General features: G+C 40.1%; 2 pseudogenes; one reads left to right on the top strand and one right to left on the bottom strand.

The window, feature by feature from the left end:
- The first annotated feature begins 723 nt into the window (after nt 1-723).
- LOC101089857 lies at nt 724-2,327 on the top strand (annotated as a pseudogene).
- A 2,368-nt stretch (nt 2,328-4,695) lies between these two features.
- On the bottom strand, nt 4,696-4,802 carry LOC111560371 (annotated as a pseudogene).
- Between the last annotated feature and the right edge of the window lie 17,328 nt (nt 4,803-22,130).

The following is a 22,130-nucleotide window of genomic DNA, read 5'->3' as shown; positions in this document are numbered from 1 at the left end:
CTCTCTCTCTGCCCCTCCCCTGCTCATGCTCCGTCTCTCTCTGTCTCAAAAATAAATAAACGTTAAAAAAAAATTAAAAAAATATCCTTAAAGTTGAAAAAGATGTGGGGGGGGGGGCGCCTGGGTGGCTCAGTTGGTTAAGCATCTGATTCTACGTTTCGGCTCAGGTCACGATCTCATGTTTCATGAGTTCAAGCCCCACGTGGGGCTCCACGCTGACAGTGCAGAGCCTGCTTGAGATCGTCTCTCTCCCTCTCTCTCTGCCCCTCCCCTGCTCACTCTCTCTGTCCCTCTCAAAAATGAATAAATAAACTTAAAAAAAAAAGTTGAAAGAGATGGGAGATAAAATTAAAGCTTTAGTTTGATGATACTAGTCAAAAGTCTACCCAGAAGTTCTTTTTTTTTTTTTTAATCACTTAACTGAAGGCAGGCGATGGTTGTTATTTTACTCTGTCTCTTCCTCAGAGAACAAGTTGGGGAAACCCAGTTCCCCTGTTAGAAGACTTCATGTAATGGGGCGCCTGGGTGGCTCAGTCGGTTAAATGTCCTACTTGGGCTGAGCTCATGATCTCACGGTTCATGAGTTCGAGCCCCACATCGGGCTCGTGCCTCTCGGCACAGAGCCCGCTTCAGATCCTCTGTCCCTCTTCCGCTCTTGCTCTCTCTCTCTCTCAAAAATAAACATTAAAAAAAATTCTATATAAAAAAAAGAAGGCTTCATGTAGAAATGTGGGGATCCTAAGAATCCTGAGAAAGTGATTCCCGTGGTGGTCGAGGCATTCTACAGCATTTCACTCAAGAAGCAGAGACCTGGTGTGACCCGTGTGTGAGAGTGAGCTTCAGCAATTCTGTAAAAATACTTTATGCTGCCACCGACATCTGAGATTGTAAAATGGCAGCCCATGAAGCCTCCCATCGCCACGAGCAGGCAGCACAGAACGGCTTGCTGCCCCTCCAGAGCCCTGCTGCAGAGCCCCCTGATCAGAAACCATTGCTTCCAATCTCCATAACTCAGAAACGTCAAGTGGCACCAGAAACATGAAAGGATGCCATCAGGATTAAAAAAGAAACATCCCAAACTTCATTTGTGCGCACTGACTGCAGTAAAGCTTTCAGGGACAGCTATCATCCGAGGCACCACGAGTCCGGCCACACAGGGATCAAGCTGGTGTCCTGGTCAAAGAAAACTCCCACTACGTGGTTCCCTGCATCTCCACCGTCACCGGGGACAGCAGCAGAACTTCGTTGGTCTCTACCATTGCTGGCATCCTATCAACAGTCACTGCGTCTTCCTCGGGCACCAACCCCAGCGGCAGTGCCAGGAGCACAGCTATGGCCGTGGCCCCGGCCGTCAAGAAACCCAGTAAGCCTGTCAAGAATCATGCCTGCCAGATGTGTGGGAAGGCCTTCCGGGATGTGTACCACCTCAACCGGCACAGGCTCTCCCATTCGGACCAAAAGCCCTTCGAGTGTCCTGTTTGCAATCAGCGCTTCAAGAGAAAGGGCCGATGACTTCTCATGTGAGGTCTCATGAAGGAGGCAGCACCAAACCCCATACTGGCAGTGTCTGTGGGAAAGGCTTCTCGAGACGTGCCCTGTTGCCTTGGCCACCAAAGACAGACTGCGGACACACACGGGGCGCCACGAAGGCAAGGTACGGTGTGACGTCTGTGGGAAGCTTCTGAGTGCAGCATACATCACCAGCCACTTAAAGACACGCGGGCAGAGCCAGGGTATCAGCTGTAATACATGTGAACAAGGCATCAGTAGAACATGCATGCATGAGTGGAGACCGGCAGCCAGAAGCAGCAGCAGCTGCTATCACAACAGCATGTGATAGCTGACCGGGGAAGCAGGTGGGGACACTGAAACTGGGGGAAGAAGCTGTCAAAGCAAGCAAGCGAGAAGCTGCCAACCCGTGCCTGACCTCCGTGGCTGCTATGATATCTGTGACTCTCACTGCTCCATTCAATGTAATGTCCTGCGTGTCATCTGGGGCGATGTCAAACCCGATCACAGTGGCAGCAGCGAGCATGAAGCATCCAGTAAATGTTTCAAGTGCAGTTACCATAACCAGCCCAACGAACAGAGGGCACCCTGTAACTATAACCAGCCCATTATCCATGACCTCTCCTTTAACATTCACTACCCCAGTCAACCTTCTCACCTCTGTCACTGCTCCAGTGAATACAGCCCACCCTGTCACGGTCATGTCTCCAGTGAACCTGCCAACACCTGTGACGTTAGCTGGCCCTCTCAATATAGCAGTGAGGCCCGTAGAGGGCATGCCTTTCTTACCCCAAGCCTTATCCACATCGCCACCTTGATAGACAGCATTATAAAATTTTAAAAAAGGGGTTAAAGTAAATATTTACCAGCAACTTACTTTTAATTTATTAAAGCAAAGAGTAAACTATGGGGACACCTGGGTGGCTCAGTCAGTTAAGCGTCTGACTTCAGCTCAGGTCATGATCTCACGGTTCCTGAGTTCAAACTCTGCGTTGGGCTCTGTGCTGACAGCTCAGAGCCTGGAGCCTGCTTTGGATTCTGTGTCTCTCGCTCTCTGCCCCTCCCCTGCTTGTGCTCTGTCTCTCTCTCTCAAAAATAAATAAACATTAAAAAATTAAAAAAAAAGTAAACCATGAAATGGGGATATTTCATTACATTAGTTAATAATAGTGTAGCAGCATTTTTCTCCAATTTGGCTGGGATTATTCAAAGTAGGGTGTGTATGTAATTTATCACTGGACCACTTTAGTTTAATCAGAAATTCCTTTTAGCTGACAGCATTGCTTAAACAGGATAGTAGCTGGCAAGATGAAATGCCAGAATTAAAACCAATCATAAAAAAGCAAAACCCATTTCAAAATTAAAAAAAAAGCATTACTGTTTCTAATCCCAAGAAATCATTTTATTCTAAACACTAGCAGAACTATTCTCCCCATACAAGGTGGATGGCTGGATGGCTGATTTTAACCTGAAGTCCTAAATCCACAAATTTAGAATTTGTGAGAGCTAGTGTAGAATTGTCTGTGTTTATTGTTTTTATGAGTAAATACATGCATTGTCATAATAAAATGCATTTCGGAGAATATGCATTTTACCTTTGAGAATATGTTAATTTCAGGCAGCGTTCTTTATGGGAAAGGTGATACCAGCTCTGATATGCAAAGCGTATAATAATTTATGATTCTACTTTCAACATATAATAGAGATCGTGACCTGATATTTGGAGTGTAAATATCACTCAGTATATTAATCCTGATAGAACATAGCATTGTAGTTGACTTAAAAAAAAAAACAAAACAACAACCAAAATATACAAATTTTGTTTTGGTAAGAAAAGGCCTCAACTGACAGTGGATAAGTCAAGTGTGTGAACAGGCAGACCCCTAACAAACAGAGGCCATGGGACTCTTATTCAGGGGCCAAGAAGTACTTTAGAACAGCCAAAATATATTGCTTTAAATTGGAAGATGCTGGAGGCACCAGGATGTGATATGCCCCTCCCGTCTCTTTCCCAAACAGAACCTGTTGATGCTATGATAGGGAAAGATGTGTTAGTTGCTCACTGCAGTTTATGTCTTATATTAAATTGTATACAGTTTGTATTCTAACCACCAGCTAAGACTAGGTAGTATGCCCCTTCAGAACAAGCAGAATGTATCTTTTTTTTAAATTTCTCCTTCCATTTCTTAATCAAGTATTGTGCAGACTTGTTCAACTTTGTAAACATGGACATCACTTTTTTTTCTTTGAAAAAACACTTGTATCAGCTTGGTAGTGTTTTCAGGGAGGCATTTATCTGTACTCCCTGTAGGAACCCAGGAATGATTCTGCACGTTAAGACATGTGCTTTTTATTTCTTAGCAGGATGTTTTATCTCTGTATGTAAAGTAGAAACCAAAAGTTAGGGAAACAGATACTCTTTACACCATTAAGCCACACATTAATGTTTTTAAAGCATTGTGTTAAAAAAAAAAGTTCCTGGGGCGCCTGGGTGGCGCAGTCGGTTAAGCGTCCGACTTCAGCCAGGTCACGATCTCGCGGTTCGTGAGTTCGAGCCCCGCATCGGGCTCTGGGCTGATGGCTCAGAGCCTGGAGCCTGTTTCCGATTCTGTGTCTCCCTCTCTCTCTGCCCCTCCCCCGTTCATGCTCTGTCTCTCTCTGTCCCCCAAAAAAATAAATAAACGATGAAAAAAATTAAAAAAAAAAAGTTCCTAAAACCAAGATGCTGTGATTTTTTTTAAGTTACAATATGTTTTTGGGGTTCCGCCCCCTTTTTAATCTTGCAGTTAAAGGAAATGGAATTTAGTTGTATTAATCTTGCAGAATGTTGGCAGGACTGACTATCAAATTGGATGACTTCAGTTTATACCCCACTGTGTCAGTTCAAGCATCAAACACCTTACATCTGAGGCAGACTTCCTACATCATGGACAGATATCTGTGTGTCATTATACAAAACAGTTTGAGGGGGTTGAACTACATAGTAAAAAATAAAATAGTACTTAGTGTAAAATAACTTTATAAATTATCTTTTATACTTTAGGACATTAAGTTGTACAACTTCTGTACATATAAAAGCTTAGGAACATTCTGTTTAGCAGGAAGGCAACACATTCCTACACTTTTAATGTATATGTTTTGTTATAATGTCCATGTAAACATGCCCTCTGTTTGTGCCTTTTAATTAGTGTGTCTCAATAAACAAAATGTAGAGAAAAAATAGTTGCAACATTTTATTAAACCTGTGAGAACAGATACTACACTCGATCTAAGCCAAAAGCCCGAGAAGCAATAGTTGTGGCATTTAAAAGAGGTTGGTTAATGCAAACTCAAATCATTTCAAGGAAAAACCATGCTTTTTTTTTTACCTCTTTATTCGCATTTTTATATATCTATTTTTCCCATAAAAAGTATCATAACAAAAAAAAGGATCATAACAAGAATATAGAAAGCAATGATTGCAATTATGACGAGGGCCAAATTTTGAATAAATATGCCTGAAAACAAATGAGTATCATAAAGGAAGATACAAGTTTATCTTTTTTAAAAAAGTTTATTTTGAGAGAGAGAGAGAGAGAGAGAGAGACAGAGAGAGAGAGAGAGAGAGAGGGAGACAGAATGATCAGGGGAAGGGCAAGAGAGAAGGAGAGAGAGAGAATCCCAAGCAGGCTCACTCTGTCAACGTGGAGCCCGATGTGGGGCTCAAACTCATGAACTGTAAGATCATGACCTGAGCTAAAACCAAGAGTCAGATGCTTAACTGACTGAGCCACCCAGGTACCTAAGATAATATAAATTATCTTAACAGCCTATCACCAATTATAGTTTCTTCAAAGGAAATTGAGTGTGTATGGCCATGGATATGCTCCACTCAGGTCTTCCAGGGAACCTACTGGGGGACACAGTTGGCTGAAAACCTTCACCTGCAGCTTCTATGAGAGCTGTGGCCACCTCCCCCCCCGGCTGCTCCCAGACAGTCAGTGCACATGATGGAGGTACTAATGAAGGCCCATCCTTATGAGAAACCACATTCCTTTAGCAGGGGACTTGCTCAAAGAGTCTCCATCAGCCTGGTGGAGATTTTTTTTAGCTTGCCTTGTAGTCTGAGACTCCTCTACAACTCTCCTTCCTTCCCTTTATCCTTTTCCAGGTGTCAGACATGCATGACATTGTGAAGCCTCTCCCTCCTTACTCACCTGTCTTTCCCCTATCATTCACAGATATTTTCCCCAATATGGCTCTTGAACATCTAACCTTGTCTTTGTGTCTACTTCTCAGGATCCAAATGGACAGAGTGCTTGCCTTCTCATGTCACCCACGAAGGTCTTCCTGAGCCATAAAGATCCCATTTTCAATTTGTGCCAGTGTTTTTTATTTTATTAAAAAGATGTTTATTTATTTATTTTGAGAGAGAGAGAAAGAGAGCACGCACACACACACAAATGTGTGCAAGGGACAGGGGGCAGAAAGAGAGAGGAAAGAGAGAATCCCAAGAAGGCTCCAAGCTATCAATGCAGAGCCCAACGTGGGGCTCGATCCATGAACCACGAGATTATGACCTGAGCCGAAATCAAGAGTTGGACACTTAACCAACCGAGCCACTCAAGCACCCCAATCTTTTTTTTAAAGTTTTTTATTTATTTATTTTGAGAGAGAGAGACAGCGTGAGTGGAGGAGGGGCAGAGGGAGAGATAGAATCCCAAGCAGGCTCTGCACTGTCAGCACAGAGCCTGATGCGGGGCTCGAACTCACGAACTGTGAGATCATGACCTGAGCTGAGATCGAGAGTTGGTCATTTATCCAGTCGAGTCACTGGGGTGCCCCAGGCACCCCAATCTTTTTTATTTTAAAATTCCCATCAGTGATCCAATGTAAATATTCATGTTGACCATTTACAGGTCAAAACAAAGTCATTCTTTTTGTCCCCAGCTTTACTGAAGTATAATCGAAAATATAATTGTATAAATTTAAGGTATATAATGTGATTTCATGTACATGTATATTGTAAAATGATTGCCACAATAAAGTTAATTAACACATCCATAACCTCACATATTTGACTTTTTGTATGTGTGTGTGGTGAGAACATTTAAGATCTTCTCTCTTAGCAAATCTCAAGTATTCAATACAGCATTGTTAACTATAGTCATGATGTCATGCATGAGACTCCCAGAACTTATTCATCTTATAACTGTGAAAGTTTGTACCCTTTGACTGACATTGCCCCATTTCCCCCACTGCCCAGGCCCAGCAACCACCATTCTATTCTCTGTTTCTATGGGCTCAACGTTTCTAGGTGCTCCAAAAAGTGAGATCAGATGGCATTTATCTTTCTCTGTCTGACTTATTTTGCTTAGCATAATGCCCTCAAGATTAATCCATATTGCTGCAAGTGGTGGAACTTCATTTGCTTTTTATGGCTGAATAATATTCCATTCTGAATATACACTAAATTTTCTTTTCTTTGTTTAAAAATGTTTAATGTTGATTTATTTTTGAGAGGTGGGGAGAGGCAGAAGAGAGAGACCCGAAGCAGGCTCCAGGCTCTGAGCTGTCAGCGCAGAGCTCGACCCAGGGCTCAAACCCATGAACTGTGAGATCATGACCTGAGCTGAAGTCAGACACTTAACGGGCTGAGCCACTCAGGCACCCCCCACACTAAATTTTCTTTAGATAAAGTCACTACATAGAATACAGTACAATATGGAAATGGAATTATAAAATATCTAAACAATATATCAGAAAAAAGTTTTAATCACACGCAAGTATAGACTGTTATTAGCTTACAATATATTGTTGAGTTTTATTGATAGACTCAAAGAATTTTGCCATAATTATGCTATTTTCTATGACTGTTTCCCAAATTTTCAAAATGGTCTGTGCTTACAGTGCTAGTTTGTTAGGGCCTGCCAGAACAAAATACTAGACTTGGTGGCTTAAACACAGAAATATATTTCCTCAGAATTCTGGAGGCTGGAAGTCTAAGATCAAGGTGTTGGTAAGATTGGTTTCATCTGAGGTCTCTCTCCTTGGTTTGCAGATGGCCACCCTCTCCCTGTGTCTTCACCTGGTCCTTCCTCTGTGTGTGTCTGCATTTAAATTTCCTTTTCATATTAGATTAAGGTCTATCCTGATGACCCCATTTAACCTTAATTACCTCTTTAAATTCCCTATTTCAAAATATAGTCACATTTTGAGATACTGGAGCTTAGGACTTTAACACATGAATTTGGGGGACAAAATTCAACCCATAACACTCACATGGATAGGTAAAATACACTCATCCTGTGTGTGTCTCATTTACTCTCACTATTGATATGTAATGCTTTTGTTACCAGATGTGTGGATTTTCCACATATCAGGCAATTCTCTGATACCAGCCAGATGTTCTACAATTTAATTCAGTTCTGATAGCATCTACCTGGAATAATCGGTCAATTTCGGCTCTTAACACAGTGGCAGCTACCCTGTCCCATTCCCAGCCCCATAGTAGCCAGATAGACATATGTTCCTGGAGCAGCTTAGAAAAAAGATATTCGATGCAAATAGTTACCAAAAGAGAGCAGGGGTGGCTGTATAAATAAATACCAGACAAAATAGACTTTAAATCAAAAAAGTTTACAACAGTCAAGGAAGAATCCCATATATGAATTGAAATTCAACACAGCAGATATAACAATTATAAATGTTTACATACCCAATGACAGACCAGCAAAACACAAGAAGCAAAAACGGATAGAGTTGAATTTTTTAATTCAAGAAATTAACTGTCGAAAAATCGACAGTTCTACAATAATAGCTAGAGACTTCAACACCCTCTCACAATAATGGATGAAACAGCCAGACGAAAGATAAGTGAGGTAATAGAGGATTTAAACCACACAATAAACCAAGTAGATCTAACAGACATGTACAGAACGCTTCACCCAGTAAAGACAGTGTGCACATTCTGCTCAAGTGCACACGGGACATTTTCCAGGAAAGACCATGTGTTAGGCCACACTTAAAAATCAAGAGATTTAAAAAGGTAAGTACCAAAGTATCTTCTCCAACCACAGTGGGATGCAGTTAGAGACATCCATAACAGAAGGAAAAGTCGAAAATTCACAAAATTTTGGAAATTAAACAGCATGCTTTTAAACAATCAATGAATCAGAGAAAGATATCACAAGGGAAATTAGAAAATACTTAGAGATGACAATGAAAACATGGGGCTGCCTGGATGGCTCTGTCAGTTAAGTGTCTGACTCTTGATTTTGGCTCAGGTCATGGTCTCACAGGTTCGTGGGATAAAGCCCTGTGTCAGGCTGTGTGCTGGCTGTGGGGATCCTGCTTGGGATTCTCTCTCCCTCTCTCTCTGCCCCTCCCCCCCCAAATAAACATTTAAAAAAAAATGAGGGGCGACTGGGTGGTTCAGTCTGACTTCAGCTCAGATCATAATCTCGTGGTTTGAACCCCGCATCGGGCTCTGTGCTGACAGCTCAGAGTCTGGATCCTGCTTCAGATTCTGTGTCTCCCTCTCTCTCTGCCTCTCCCCTGCTCGTGCTCTGTCTCTCTCTGTCTCTCAAAAAATAAATCAGTGTTAAAAAAAAGAAAATGAAAACATGACATAACATCACTATGGGTCACATTGAAAATAGTGCTAAGGGAGAAATTTATAGCTATAAATACTTACATTAAAAGACAAGAAGGATCTGAAATCAACAACCTAATTCACAACTTAAAGAAGTAGAGAAAGAAGAACACCCAAAGCTAGTAGAAAGAATGAAATAATAAAAACTAGAGCAATAAATGAAATAGAAAATAGAAAAACAATGGAGAAAAATCAATGAAAAAAGTTCGTTCTCTTCCTGGTCAAGGAGGCCCTTTTTCCCATGAGAAATTAAAAAAAAAAAAAATTTTTTTTTTTTTTTAATTTTAGAGTGAGAGATAGCAAGAGCATGAGTGGGGGAGAGGGAGTGAGGAAGAGAGAGAGCAAATCCTAAGCAGTGTGGAGCCTGACATGGGCTCAATCCACTACCCTGGGATCATAACCCCAGGGTGAGAGTTGGACACTCCAATTAAGAGTTGAACGCTCAGGGGTGCCTGAGTGGCTCAGTAGGTTAAGCATCTGACTTCAGCTCAGGTCATGATCACCGTTTGTGAGTTCGAGCCCTATGTTGGGCTCCGTGCTGACAGCTTGGAGCCTGCTTCTGATTCTGTCTCTCCCTCTCTCTCTCTCTCTCTCTGCCTCTGCTGCACTTGTGCTCTCTCCATCTCTAATAAATAAATAAAACTTAAAAAAAAAAAAGAGTTGAACGCTCAAATAAAAAAAGTAAAAAAAAAAAAAAAGTTTGACGCTCAACCAACTGAGCCACCCAGGCGCCCCTCTCATGAGAAATTTTATGACCTATTTTTTGGTAGAAAGAGTAGGTTCGAGTGCTCTTTCTGCCTCTGCTGTTTTTCAGATGTCTTCAGCTCAAAATAATCAATATGCTAAAGCAGTATATTTTGGGCTGGCATGTTCTAAGCACTTCACCTTATTTATTTTATGCAGATTTACTAAATGTTCTCCTTGGTTGCAGGCATCTAATAATACAAGTATTAAAGGGAACTTCAGAGATTATTTAGTCCCTTCTCATTTTATTGATGCAGAAACTAAAAGCCCAGAGCAATTAATCAAATCATCCAAATTCATAAATAGTTATTTTCTACAAACTATTTTTTATGGTTAATATTTATTTAGATTCATTCTCTTTTTAGCTTTATTGGAGTATAATTGACAGAAAGATATTGTATATATTTAAGGTATATAACTTGATGTTTTGATATCTGTACACTTTGTGAAATGATCACCACAATCAGGCTGGTTAACATGTCCATCACCCTGCATAGTTACCTTTTTCGTGTGTGTGGTGAGAATAGTTAGGATTTACCTTCTTAGCAAATTTTGAAGTATACAATACAGCATTATTAACTATAGTCACTGTGCTGTATGTTAGATCCACAGACCTTACTCAGCTTGCATAACTATAAGTTTGTACTCTATGATCAACATCTCCCCATTTTCTCCACTCCCTAACCCCTGTCAGTCACCATTGTACTCTGTGTCTCTATGATTATGATTATTTAGATCATGAAATATTTGTCTTTCTATGTCTGGCTTATCTCACTTGCCATGGTGTTTTTCAGTTTCGTCCATGTTGTCACAAATGGCAGGATTTCCTCCTTTTTAAAAAGGTGAATAATATTCCTATACATTTCACATTTTCTTTATCCAATCACCCTTTGATGGATAATTAGGTTATTTCCATATCTTAACAATTAATAATGCTGCAACGAACTGTAAATACTAATCTGAAGCAGAGTTGGAACCGGAACTTTGGGGTCCTGATTCCCAGTGCTATACCCGTCTTACTAGACCAAAAAAAATGAAGAGGTGATTGAGAGAGAAGAGGTACCCTCACATATAAGGCCATTAGACTTTGGAAAGTCCTCTGAAAATGCTAGGAAGGCTGGTAGGGCCCAGCTACTGTCATTTCTGAAAAATGTAGTTATGATAGCTGTTAGGGTTGTAAACCACTACTTTACAGAAGATTGTAAATGCTTTTATTACCAACTTTTAGAGGTAAGGACATTGCTTACGTCATAGAGTGGCCCCCTACTCCAGTATGACTGGTATTCTTGTAACGAGACCGCGGTGTAAAGAGACAGACGTGCATGCAGGGAGAACACCATGTGAACATGAGGGCAGAGATGTTGTGATGTGTCTACAAGCCAAGGAATGCCAGACTGCAGGCAAACCATAAGAAGCTGGGAGAGAGGAAAGAAGCAGATTCTTCCTCCCAGCCCTCAGAAATCCATTCCTGCCCTCGCGAGCGTGGACTTCAGCCTCCAGAACTGTGAGACAATGACTTTCTGCTAAGTCACCCAGTTTGTGGTACTTTGTTAAGGCAGCTGAAGCAAATTAATGCATTTCCTAAAATAGCAGATTGCTTTGCTGCTAAATCACTGTCTGATCCACCTAATCTTCCACTGCCCTAAGCCTTTTCCCCACTCCCCGCTAAAATCATGCTTTCTCTACTGAATTTTACTTTCTTATAGCCCTGTCTTTGTCTCTTTGGGCTGCTCCAACAAAAATATCATGAACTAAGTGGTCTATTCACAGCAAACACTTATTGTTCACAGTTCTGGAGGCTAGAAAGTCCAAGATCATGGTGCTGGCATATTTGGTGTTTGATGAAGGCTTCTCATAGTAGCCTCAATGGCAGTTGACTTTCTGGGGTCTCTTTTACAAGGGCGCTAAGTCCAATCTTGAGGGCTTTGCTCTCATGACTTAATTAGCATCCAAAGGCCCCACCTCTTACAACCATCACCTGGGGCTTAGGATTTTAAAATATGAATGGGGGAGGGGGGGGGGACACAAGCATTCAGACCATAACAGTCCCTTTCATTCCTTCTTTCTTTTCTACAAATCTGCATCTCGCCTATTAGAGCTCCACTTTCTCCTTAAATCCTTCACTATTGTACAAAGTTATTTTTACTCCTATGGAATTTTTCTAACCAACATCAATTATTTTGTTAGAATGTGAGCTTCATATGAATAGAGATTTAGAGTTGAACCCACAAATGGTGAGATCATGACCTGAGCCAAAATCAAGAGATGGCTGCTTAACCGACTGAGCCACCCAGGAGCCCCTGGTTTTTAATTTTTTTAACTTCTGGATATAGTAGGTGTTTCTTGGATTTTTTCCCCCTCAATATTATTCTAAATTCTTAGAAGACAGGAATCCTGGCCTTATACCTTCCTCATATTCATGAATTCACAACTCGTGAATATGTACTTTAAATCAGGCTAGTCAGTGCCTGCCTTAATGGAATTTATAATCTAATGTGAGACAAAAACATTAAAGACATAATCTCTTATGTGATGACATAATTACATAATGCTGATAAACACTTTGTAGGAAAGATAGAAAGCTAGAAGCAAGGATAATTAAGGTACCGAACCTCCCCTAGTGTTGGGATCAGGAAATGTCTGTTTAAGGACCTAAACACCGCCAGGGAGGAAGGGGTGGAAAGGAACACCAGGTGTGGAAGACAGGACTGAAACCTGAGGAAGAGACCTCAGCTGAGAGAGAAAATTAGAATACATTTTGCAATCTTATTTTGAGTCAAAATCTTATTTTGAGTCAAAATCTTATTTTGAGTCTATTTACAATCTATTTTGTAAATAGACTCTTTAATTACACGAGCGTAAAGCAAGTGCTTACGCTTTGTTTTTAGGAGAAACCTGAAAGGAAAATAGGAATGGAGATGTTTTGGACATTAAGTCTTAATCAATGCCATGTTTGGATTGTAAATAGTTGTACATGCTTTGTTGACCTTAAAGTTAGAACCTTTATTTTACCAGCAAAAATGGGTTTATTTGGGAATAGCAGAGGATTGAAATTTGGGGCAAACAAGCTACAGCAAAAACCATAGGCAAGTCCAACCAACAAAAGAGAGAAATGTTATTTTGTGGAGAAGAAGGAGGATGTTGGGAGGGGTGGTTCTGAATGAAAGTCCATTGGAGAAAAGCAAGAGTTCAGGATGATGATGGTTTCTCATCTGGATGAGTGGCTGGGGTAAGTTGATTTCTATGTCGGAGATGCAAAGTACATCTTTTCCTGTTGGGGCCTATAACTGATGATTCTCTCCTGTTGACGGTTCCTCTGTTGGGGGTCTATAGCTAATTAATTGGCAATTCTTGAATTAATTGATGTTGAGTGTCACAGCATGAGAGCTCCCCCTTCTGGCCTCCTGACTCTATTTTAGTGAGGTTTCCTTTTGTTAATTTTCACAGCTTGAATTATTACTACACTGGGACTCAGTTGCTTCTGTAGTAGGAAATGTTTCTTGGCTTTATTTATGCCTACGGTTCCTGCTACATACAGCAAAGGAGGCTTATCCTTGGGGAGGCAGATGTGGGATTATTTAAGAATTGCTTGCAGAGCTCCAGAGCTCTTGCATTAGTGCAAAGAACCCAGGGTCCTTACCTCTACTAGAAGAGAGTAATGAGGAATAGGACTGGGCTTGGAAAACCCAATCTATGCTGGATTGTTGATATCTTATACATGGCTGTAAGACCAAATAAGCTAAAGCACGCTGATGCTTACTTTCAAAATGACTGCTCAAATAGCATAGTGGAAAATGGATTAGAAGGGGTAAAAGTGGATTCATTCTAGATTATTCTGTATTTATGAACCCTCTTAGTTAATTTCTTCACATGCACTGGACAATTTTATTTTTCTTTAAACCTCTGAGATTATCATAATATCTGGCTTACAAATAGTATGTCCTCCATATTTACTTATTGAATGAATGGACTTTTTCATTAGGAGTTACTAAAAAAAGTCATTATATAGAGAATGGAGTAAGATATCCCCGGATCACCAGAATTTGGAAATAAGAACATCCATTGAGAATGAAAATAAGGTATACATTTATTATTTATACATTTATTGCTCATCACTTTTAATTTCTTTATTTCTTAAGGATTACTTATTTAAGAGGATGAATGCAACTATGCATAATGAGTCATTTGTAGCAAAAAAAAAAAAAAAATCAGAAAAAACTGGCAAATGTGTTGTGGAAGAGATGTGGGAAACACCCATGAAAGTGACTAGAGTACATTTCCCAGAAGAACCACCAGAATATGACTAACCCAAAAGGAACCATGACTTCACTGACGATCAAAAAACCCATTTAAAGAAGATGAGAGTCCGGGTAGAATTGGGCCATGGATGAAAGAACCCTCGACACTAACTACAACTCTCCTGCTCTCATTTCTTTTGCTTGTGAATTTTGCCTTTCATCCCTTTGACAGAGTGAAGGAGGAGGTACTATATTTTGAAGATGTTCTGGCTACTAGGAAAATATATACAACACCATATATATGGTAGGAAGCACCATGATTCATAACTCAGTCTCCTCTGAATTTGATTATTATGAATCGGCCACAAAAGCTTGACTAAACCAAGTTTTAGATCTTAAACCCAAGGGCTATTTTAGCTATCTCAAGTGGAGATGATTACACTAAGGTAGTTGTGAGTCCCCATTTTTGATATTCTGTTTCACCCTCTCTAATCCCAGAGGAGTTTTACGGGAAGAACCTGCCTCCTCAGGGTAGTTCATTCCTAGGCAATCTTGCAAAATCTCTGCTGTGGAGTCATTTGCATTTGGCTTTAGAAGTGCTGGGGAGATTGGGTCATGGTATTTTCCAGGTAGGAGTCACCAAGAAAATGCCCCCAACATACTTTTGTAAAGGCAGGTCAATAGGAGAGTTTGAGGCTGAGACTTTAGTCAACAGTGAAGAAGCTGATGTTTTCCTTACTTCATTCAACACAAACGTGTAGATGAACCATCTGTTTTTTAAGGTCTTTAGAAACAGAGCCATAGGCTGGGATTTTCGTGGTTCCAAAGAAAGAACATTTCCTACAGATTTAAGTTCATCAGATTCAGAACCATATCACCATCTTCCTGGGATGCTCAAACCAGAGTATTCTCAGATCTCTAATGTGTTTGTATGCTCTAAGTTAAGAAATACTGAATTGAAAGAGTAGATGGTCACTACTTACTCACAGAAGACTTATGGATCCCCCAGACTATGTCTGTGTCCCTGTGGTTCCAGGAACCCCATTTTGAGAGGAACCGGAGGGATGATTGTCTTCACCTGACTTACTCACGGACAAGGTTGGGTTAACCAGTTTTCTTTGCATTGATGTTGAGGTCCTGCCCAAAACACTGTTAGTCATTTTCTAGTGAAAGCAATACATGGTAGCTTTAAAGTAAGTAAAACAAAAAAAGTTTTCATTTGTTAAAATAACAAAAAAGAATGGTGGAAATAATTGAAGCATAGAAATCACACTGGAATGTGCTTGGCATCATTACCTCATTTTAAGCTTTGCTCAACTAAACTCTGTTTTGATGACAAGAGTGGTTTTCCTCCAACTTCAGGGAGGAGACACCAGGAGGAGACAAATAAAGAGAAATGGGTGAAGCATTATAAACAACAGGAGTGTGTTATAACAGTCATCACGATAGTTGAAGAGATTTTATTTTTAAGAGGTCAGAGTGCATTTGAAGCTACTAATTAGTCAGCAAATTATTTTCTTTTTAATTGTTGTCAGCTAGTTGCTTTCTGCTCAAAATGCAGAAGTGAACTTTAGCACTATATATTATAGGGCGGCGACAGCAAGCTATTAATTAAAGGCAACTCTCATGATTTGAAAACGTTTTTAACTTATGAACTTGCAGAATGAAAGACTCTAGGACTAATCCTGGGATAAATTTGACTGTTCTTCTTAACTGCTAATCTACTTATTTTTATTCTGCCCTAGAAAAGGGAAGGTATGCATCTAAATAATGTTTAAAATACCAGTTTCTACTTATTACCACTTGTCCAAATCTATAATTTAGAACTGCATTTGGTCTTTGAAAATTTTTATCTGTAAGTTCTTAATTTTCCCTGAAATGTGAATATTTTAAGGACAAAAGACAGAAAATCAATCTCCATGACAAGTGTTCCAGTCATGAATGAATTTCAGTCCCTGACTACGTCATCAGAGAACGGTAAATCATGAAATCATGCCTATACTCACCAAACCACCAAGACCTATGTACATGCGACTATGTATGTGCACGTGTGTGTGCAGATATGGTATAATACTTCACCAGAGAGATGAGGATTTTACTTACTCTCAGGTAAGTTCAGATGGCTAGATGTAGTGTTAGCATCTCATCAAATTGTTGCTATTATCCAGAAATTTTGAATATAAAGTCAATTTTTAAAATCTGTTAAAGAAAAATAAACAAAATCTTTTAAAGGTTTTACTGGTTATTATAATAATGTCATGATTCTTCCAAAATTGGGGAAATATTTTGGGAATATTGGTAAAAAAAAAATGTTTTTGAGAGAGAGACAGAGAGAGTGTGAGAAGGAGAGGGGCAGAGAGGGAAAAAGACAGAGAATCCCAAACAGGCTCCTCAAGGTCAGTGTGCAGAGCCCAGTGCGCAGCTCAAACTCATGAAACCGTGAGATCATGACCTGAGCTGAAATCAAGAGTCAGATGCTTAGCCGAATGAACCACCCAGGTGCCCCTGGAATATTGGTAAATTATGTAAATGTGGATATTACTGGGTATAAAGTGATCACAGCTGCCTGAGGAAGAAGATCTTCCCTAAGTGACCAGTTCCTTAATGGAAACTTTTGCCAAAATGTTTATTATCCCCCAATTTTATACTTCTTTGTCATCATCTCTCCCTAAATTTCTGGGGAAAGGAAGAGAGATGATGACAAAAGAGAATAAAATTGGGAGATAATAAAAATGTTGGCCAGATTCTAGAGTGGGGTCTTCTGTCTCTTGGGGAGACAGGGCACTTGACCATCAAAGTCCTTCTCTAATCTTTTTCTTTTTTAATTAAAAAAATGTATTTTTAATGTTTATTTATTTTTGAGAGAGAGAGACACAGAGCCCAAGTTGGGGAGGGGCAGAGAGAGAGGGAGACACAGAATCCAAAGCAGGCTCCAGGCTCTGAACTGTCAGTGCTGAGCCCGATGCGGGGCTTGAACCCACAAACAGCAAGATCATGACCTGAGCCGAAGTCAACACTTAACCAGCTGAGCCACCCAGGTGACCCTCTCCTTCTCTAATCTTGAACAAAGATCTCTAATCTTTGAACAACAACAACAACAACAACAATAACAACAAAAATTTAAAAGAGGGAAGGAAATAACAAAAGAAGGAAAGAAAAAGAAAATAAAAAGAAAGTTATTTCTTCATGATATCCAGCTCTTAGGAGTACTGAAACTCTAAAGCTTTGCTAGCAATGGGGTAATAAAATTCCCTGTGGAAGAAATTCTGATTAACTGGGCTAACTGAGGTTTATCTACTTTCAAATTCAAATACCTACTGGAAGAGGCTGGGTAGGTAATGAAAATGAAGAAATAGGCTGAGGTTAAGAAAAATTTTGCTAAGTCCCTAGGTACAAAGTACAAGTCATTGTTCTACTATAAGAAACACATCAATGGCATTCTATGACAAAAGAGCATGAGAGAGAGGGATGAAGATGGAGAGGTTCTGCCCTATAGGAAGCATGCTCAGTGTTGCCTGATTATAAGAGTCTAGAAATTTTAATTTTAGCGTGAATATTTTAATATGTGGATTATCAATTCAAATTTTCTAAAAAAGCATTGAATGGGTCTTATAAAGGCGCTGTAATTTCTGATGGCTAATTTACATAAAATCAATGAATAAATGGCTTGGGAAAAGGGGAGCTTGGACTTTTTAGGCAGAGACTTCCCTTCTCCCTATGTACATACTCCTTGAAGCTACATTCTTGCCCTTTTGGGACATTCTGTTCAATTCAGCAAACGTGCATTGAGTATACCACTATATCATAACAGTTTTCCATGGCATGAAAAATTTTAACTACTAGTTGTTGCTCCTACATTTGGAGACTAAACATAGTAGGTTCAGCTATCAGGTCCTATGATAGCTATCAGGTCCTATAATCATATTGTAGATTATAATCTGTGGGGTCACATTCTAGATCCAAGAGTTAGTTTCTTAGCCCACCCACAAAAGAAAAAGTTGAGGGGCACCTGGGTGGCTCAGTCAGCTAAGTGTCCAGCTCTTGATTTTGGCTCAGATCATGATCTCACAGTTCATGAGATGAAGCCCCACGTCAGGCTCTGGGCTAACAGGGCAGATGCTGCTTGGGATTCTCTCTCTCTCCCTCTCTCCCTCTGCCCCTCTCTCTCATATGTGCTCTCCCTCTCTCTCAAAATAAATAAATAAACATTTAAAAAAGAAAAAAGAAAAGAAGCTGAGTATGTCAAAATCATCTTTGAAGAGTTCACTAGAAATTCTCCATCATGGAAACTGAGAGACTACCTCTTACCATGTCAGTTTTCCTTCCAATATTGGAATAGATTCATTGTTCCTTGGACTGAGCACAGATGAAGTAATTGCTTGGCTTTTAGGGCTAAGCAGTTTGAAAAATGTGCATTCTAGTTTTTAACACTAGAATCATACCCAGCAAGGGAAATGTTCACACTTTGAGAGACCTTCATCCCCCATCCAGGAACTGACACGTTGAGAAGGAAAAGATTTATGCTCCCTATCTCAAAATGCTACCTGAGTGGAATGGCCATTATTTCATTTTTTTCTCTTTTCATTTTTTAGTCATATAATTTAATTCACATAAGTAAAAATGAGGCATGAGGTATTAGGCAACTCTGCCATAAATAATGTACCTCCATGCACTATTATTTTTTTTGTTGGACAAATACTTGTGTATACTTCAGTAGTTTGCAAAGCATAGCCCAGGGACTCCTGGAGGTCCTTGAGAGGCTGTCAGGGGTACATGAAGTCACAACTATTTTTATGGTAATAGTAAGGCATTAGTTTTCCTTTTTCCCCTTATTTTCACATAAGTGTGATTGATGGTATTTAAATTTTTTTTTTTAATTTGAGTAGAGTTGACTCACAATGTTACATTAATTTCAGGTGTATAACATAGTGATTTGACAAGTCTATACATTATGCTGTGGCTCACCACAAGTGTAACTATCATCTGTCACCACACAAGGCTATTACAATATCATTGACTATATTCCTATGCCATGCCTTTTATTCCCACGACTTACTCATTCAGAATCTTAAGGACGAGTTTCTGGAGTAGTTTTTCTAATATGATTAGATTTAAATGCACCAATGCCTCTATTTTCAGGGATAAAGAGGACACTGGTGGTCCACCTCAAGATATGGTAGGAGACATGCAAAATATGGCCATGGGATATTCCTAATCAATATTAATAGAAGGCAAGATTTTGGGTGACCCTATATTTACTATTTTCGATCATTTTAGTTAAACTAAGGAATATTATGAGGTTGGTATTTGTTCCTAACTATACTTGAGTAGTAGGGAAAGAAAAGGGTGAGCTTAGGGTTTCAAATTCTTGGGTGGCACTCCAAATAGATGACCTGACAGCTTCTTCTGTATGTGCCCTGAAAGGAACCCTAACCTTCTGACCCATGGGCCAATATGTCTGAAAAGCAAACCTAGAGCCTCATTCTGTGAGTGACTGAATTGCAACATGAAAGCTATGGCATTGATTGGGAACAAAGAGGATCCTGAAAACTGACAAGTGGATATATGGGCATATTTGACAAAGCTAGGAGACATTGAGCCCTTAAATTCTGCTGAGTCATCTTTGCCAGAGGAAGCAGTTTTCTACCTCTGCCCGAAGAACTCAGCCCTCCTTTGCCTGAAGGACCTGTAATGGCCTCCCCTGAGGTACTTGCCTTGAAAGACAATGATGACTCTCCATCACTCTTGGCTTCTAGACCTGTAACTACACTCAAGTCTTAGCAGCCCTGAAAGGTAAAGTACAAAGTATACGCCATGAGGAAATGTGCTATACTCCAAAAGAACTTCATGAGTTTTAAAACTTAGATGGGCAGAAATCTGTGGACGATGTGTGGGAATGGACATTAAGGGTGTAAGAGTATGGCGGAAGGAATATAAATATAAGGAATTTATATTTATATAAGGAATATAAGGAAGGAATATAAGAGTATGGATCAGGTGAAATCTATTGAAATGAGCCTGCTAAGCAGAAATTACAGATTTGGTGTTTCAGCTCAAGGGGTCAGAAAAGACTCTAACAGTATGATTGGTGGCTTGAAACATGAATCCAAAGATGGTCTCCGTGAAAGAAGTTGAAAAGGCAGAACTACCTTGGTGTAGTATGAGGAAAGTATCCAGAGGCTTAGGGAGATTGGAATGTTAGAGCGGATTTGTCATGTAAGGTCACTCATCTTAGGAAGATCCAGAGATGTACCCCTCACTTCAACTGGGAGAAATAAATTTGTGAAAGGGGTCCCCAGCATTCTCAAAGAGGTTGGTGGTTGCTTTTCTCTGTAGGTTAGAATTTACAGTGGGAACTGGGGTCTGTAAGTGTAATGGGGATCATGGGACACTAGGAACACAGGGGCCAAGTGGCTGCACTTAATTGCCACAGATGGTGAGTATGATGACTATAGTGGGAGCAAAATCAGAGTAGTTATCAGAATAGTTTGAATCTAGTAAACCTCTGGTGTTGACCAGTTGACCAAAAAAAAAACAAAAAAAAACAAAAAAACAAAAAAACAAAAAAACAAAAATGAAAACAAAAAAACAAAAAAACCCAGATGGGCTTTCTACTGGATTCTCACTTGTATTCTGTAGAAGTGGAAGGTGTTCTAGGTTTAGTCAATAGAAGTCTACTTTGAATCACAGAGAGATAATCTTAGTCCCTCAATGAATTCCTCAATTTGAGCCAGATTACAGACCCTGAATCACTTCAAAGAAGGGGAGACTGAGTCCCCTTAAAGACTGACAAGTGTTAAACTGTTCATCTGTCTTCCCCCAAAAGACCTATGGCCATTTATCAGGGTGATGGTCCATTGAAAAAAGGGTAGTAATCAGACTCCCAGGGAATACTGGAGGCTGTTTCTGAATTGACACTAACTCCTGGAGACCTACAACATTACTTTGGTTTATCAGTGAAAGTAGGAGTTTATGGAGGTCAGGTGAATGATGGAGTTTTAGGGCAGGTCCATCAAACAGTGAGCCCAAAAAGTCCTCAAATCCATCCTGTGGCTATTTCCCCAGTTTTGAAATGCATAATTGCAATAGAATCCTCAGCAACTGGTGGGATCCCCATGTTGGATCCCTAACCTATGAAGTGAGGGATTTGGATGAGAGATCAGAAGAGGGGTGTGGGGTGGGAGTTGGACAGGGATACTGGTGGGGGGCAGAGGGAGGGGGAACTGTGATGTGATCAAAGACCCAGAGAAGAAGCAACCCTGTAGAAACCAGAGGAAGATGAGAAAGTTTTGTTAGAACATAATGGGAGTTAAAGTTAGAGTGCTTCAAGAACTAGCCAAGTGTGACTAGCCATTAGGGTCACACTGCTGGCATTGACTAACAGTGTGCCATGAAATAAAATTCTGTGCAGGTGGAGGAGTGGATAACAGAGGGCAGGGAGTAATACAGAAGAAGGAAAAAATCCCTGACAGGAAACAGTTTACAGTGGGACAATAAAGCAAATACATGAATCAAGGCAGGAGATGATGAAGGCCCAAGAAAGGTGTGAAATCTGAGAAAAGAGAAGTCTCATACTGACTGGAGATGAGAAATACAAAACTTGTCTGTTTAATAAAATGCTTCAGCAATCTGCTTCGTCCCCAGATTTCTCTGTTCTCTCCTACCTCTTATATTAAATCAATGTTCATCATTTGGCTTCAACTATGGCATCTTATTTGCTGTAGGCATCTATTCATGAGAGTATTGACAATTGGTCAAAGTTTTTTAGCATAAACTCCTCTGTTCACATTATCCATTTGCTGTCAAAGCAAGGGTATAAAGAAGATGCAAAATCACAAAAAGAGTTCTTAGATAAGGACCAGCTCTTCAGAATCAATTCTTTTTTTTCTTTAATGTATATGTATTTTTAAATTTTATTTGAGAGAGAGAGAGAGAGAGAGCTGACCCTGGGATCATGACCAGAGCTGAAGTCAAGAGCTGGATGCTCAACCAACTGAGCCACACAG

This window comes from Felis catus, chromosome B1 (assembly GCF_018350175.1).
Source record: "Felis catus isolate Fca126 chromosome B1, F.catus_Fca126_mat1.0, whole genome shotgun sequence".
NCBI classification, from domain to species: domain Eukaryota; kingdom Metazoa; phylum Chordata; class Mammalia; order Carnivora; family Felidae; genus Felis; species Felis catus.
The sequence above is the reverse complement of the archived record's forward strand: the minus strand, read 5'-3'. Positions and strand labels throughout refer to the sequence as shown.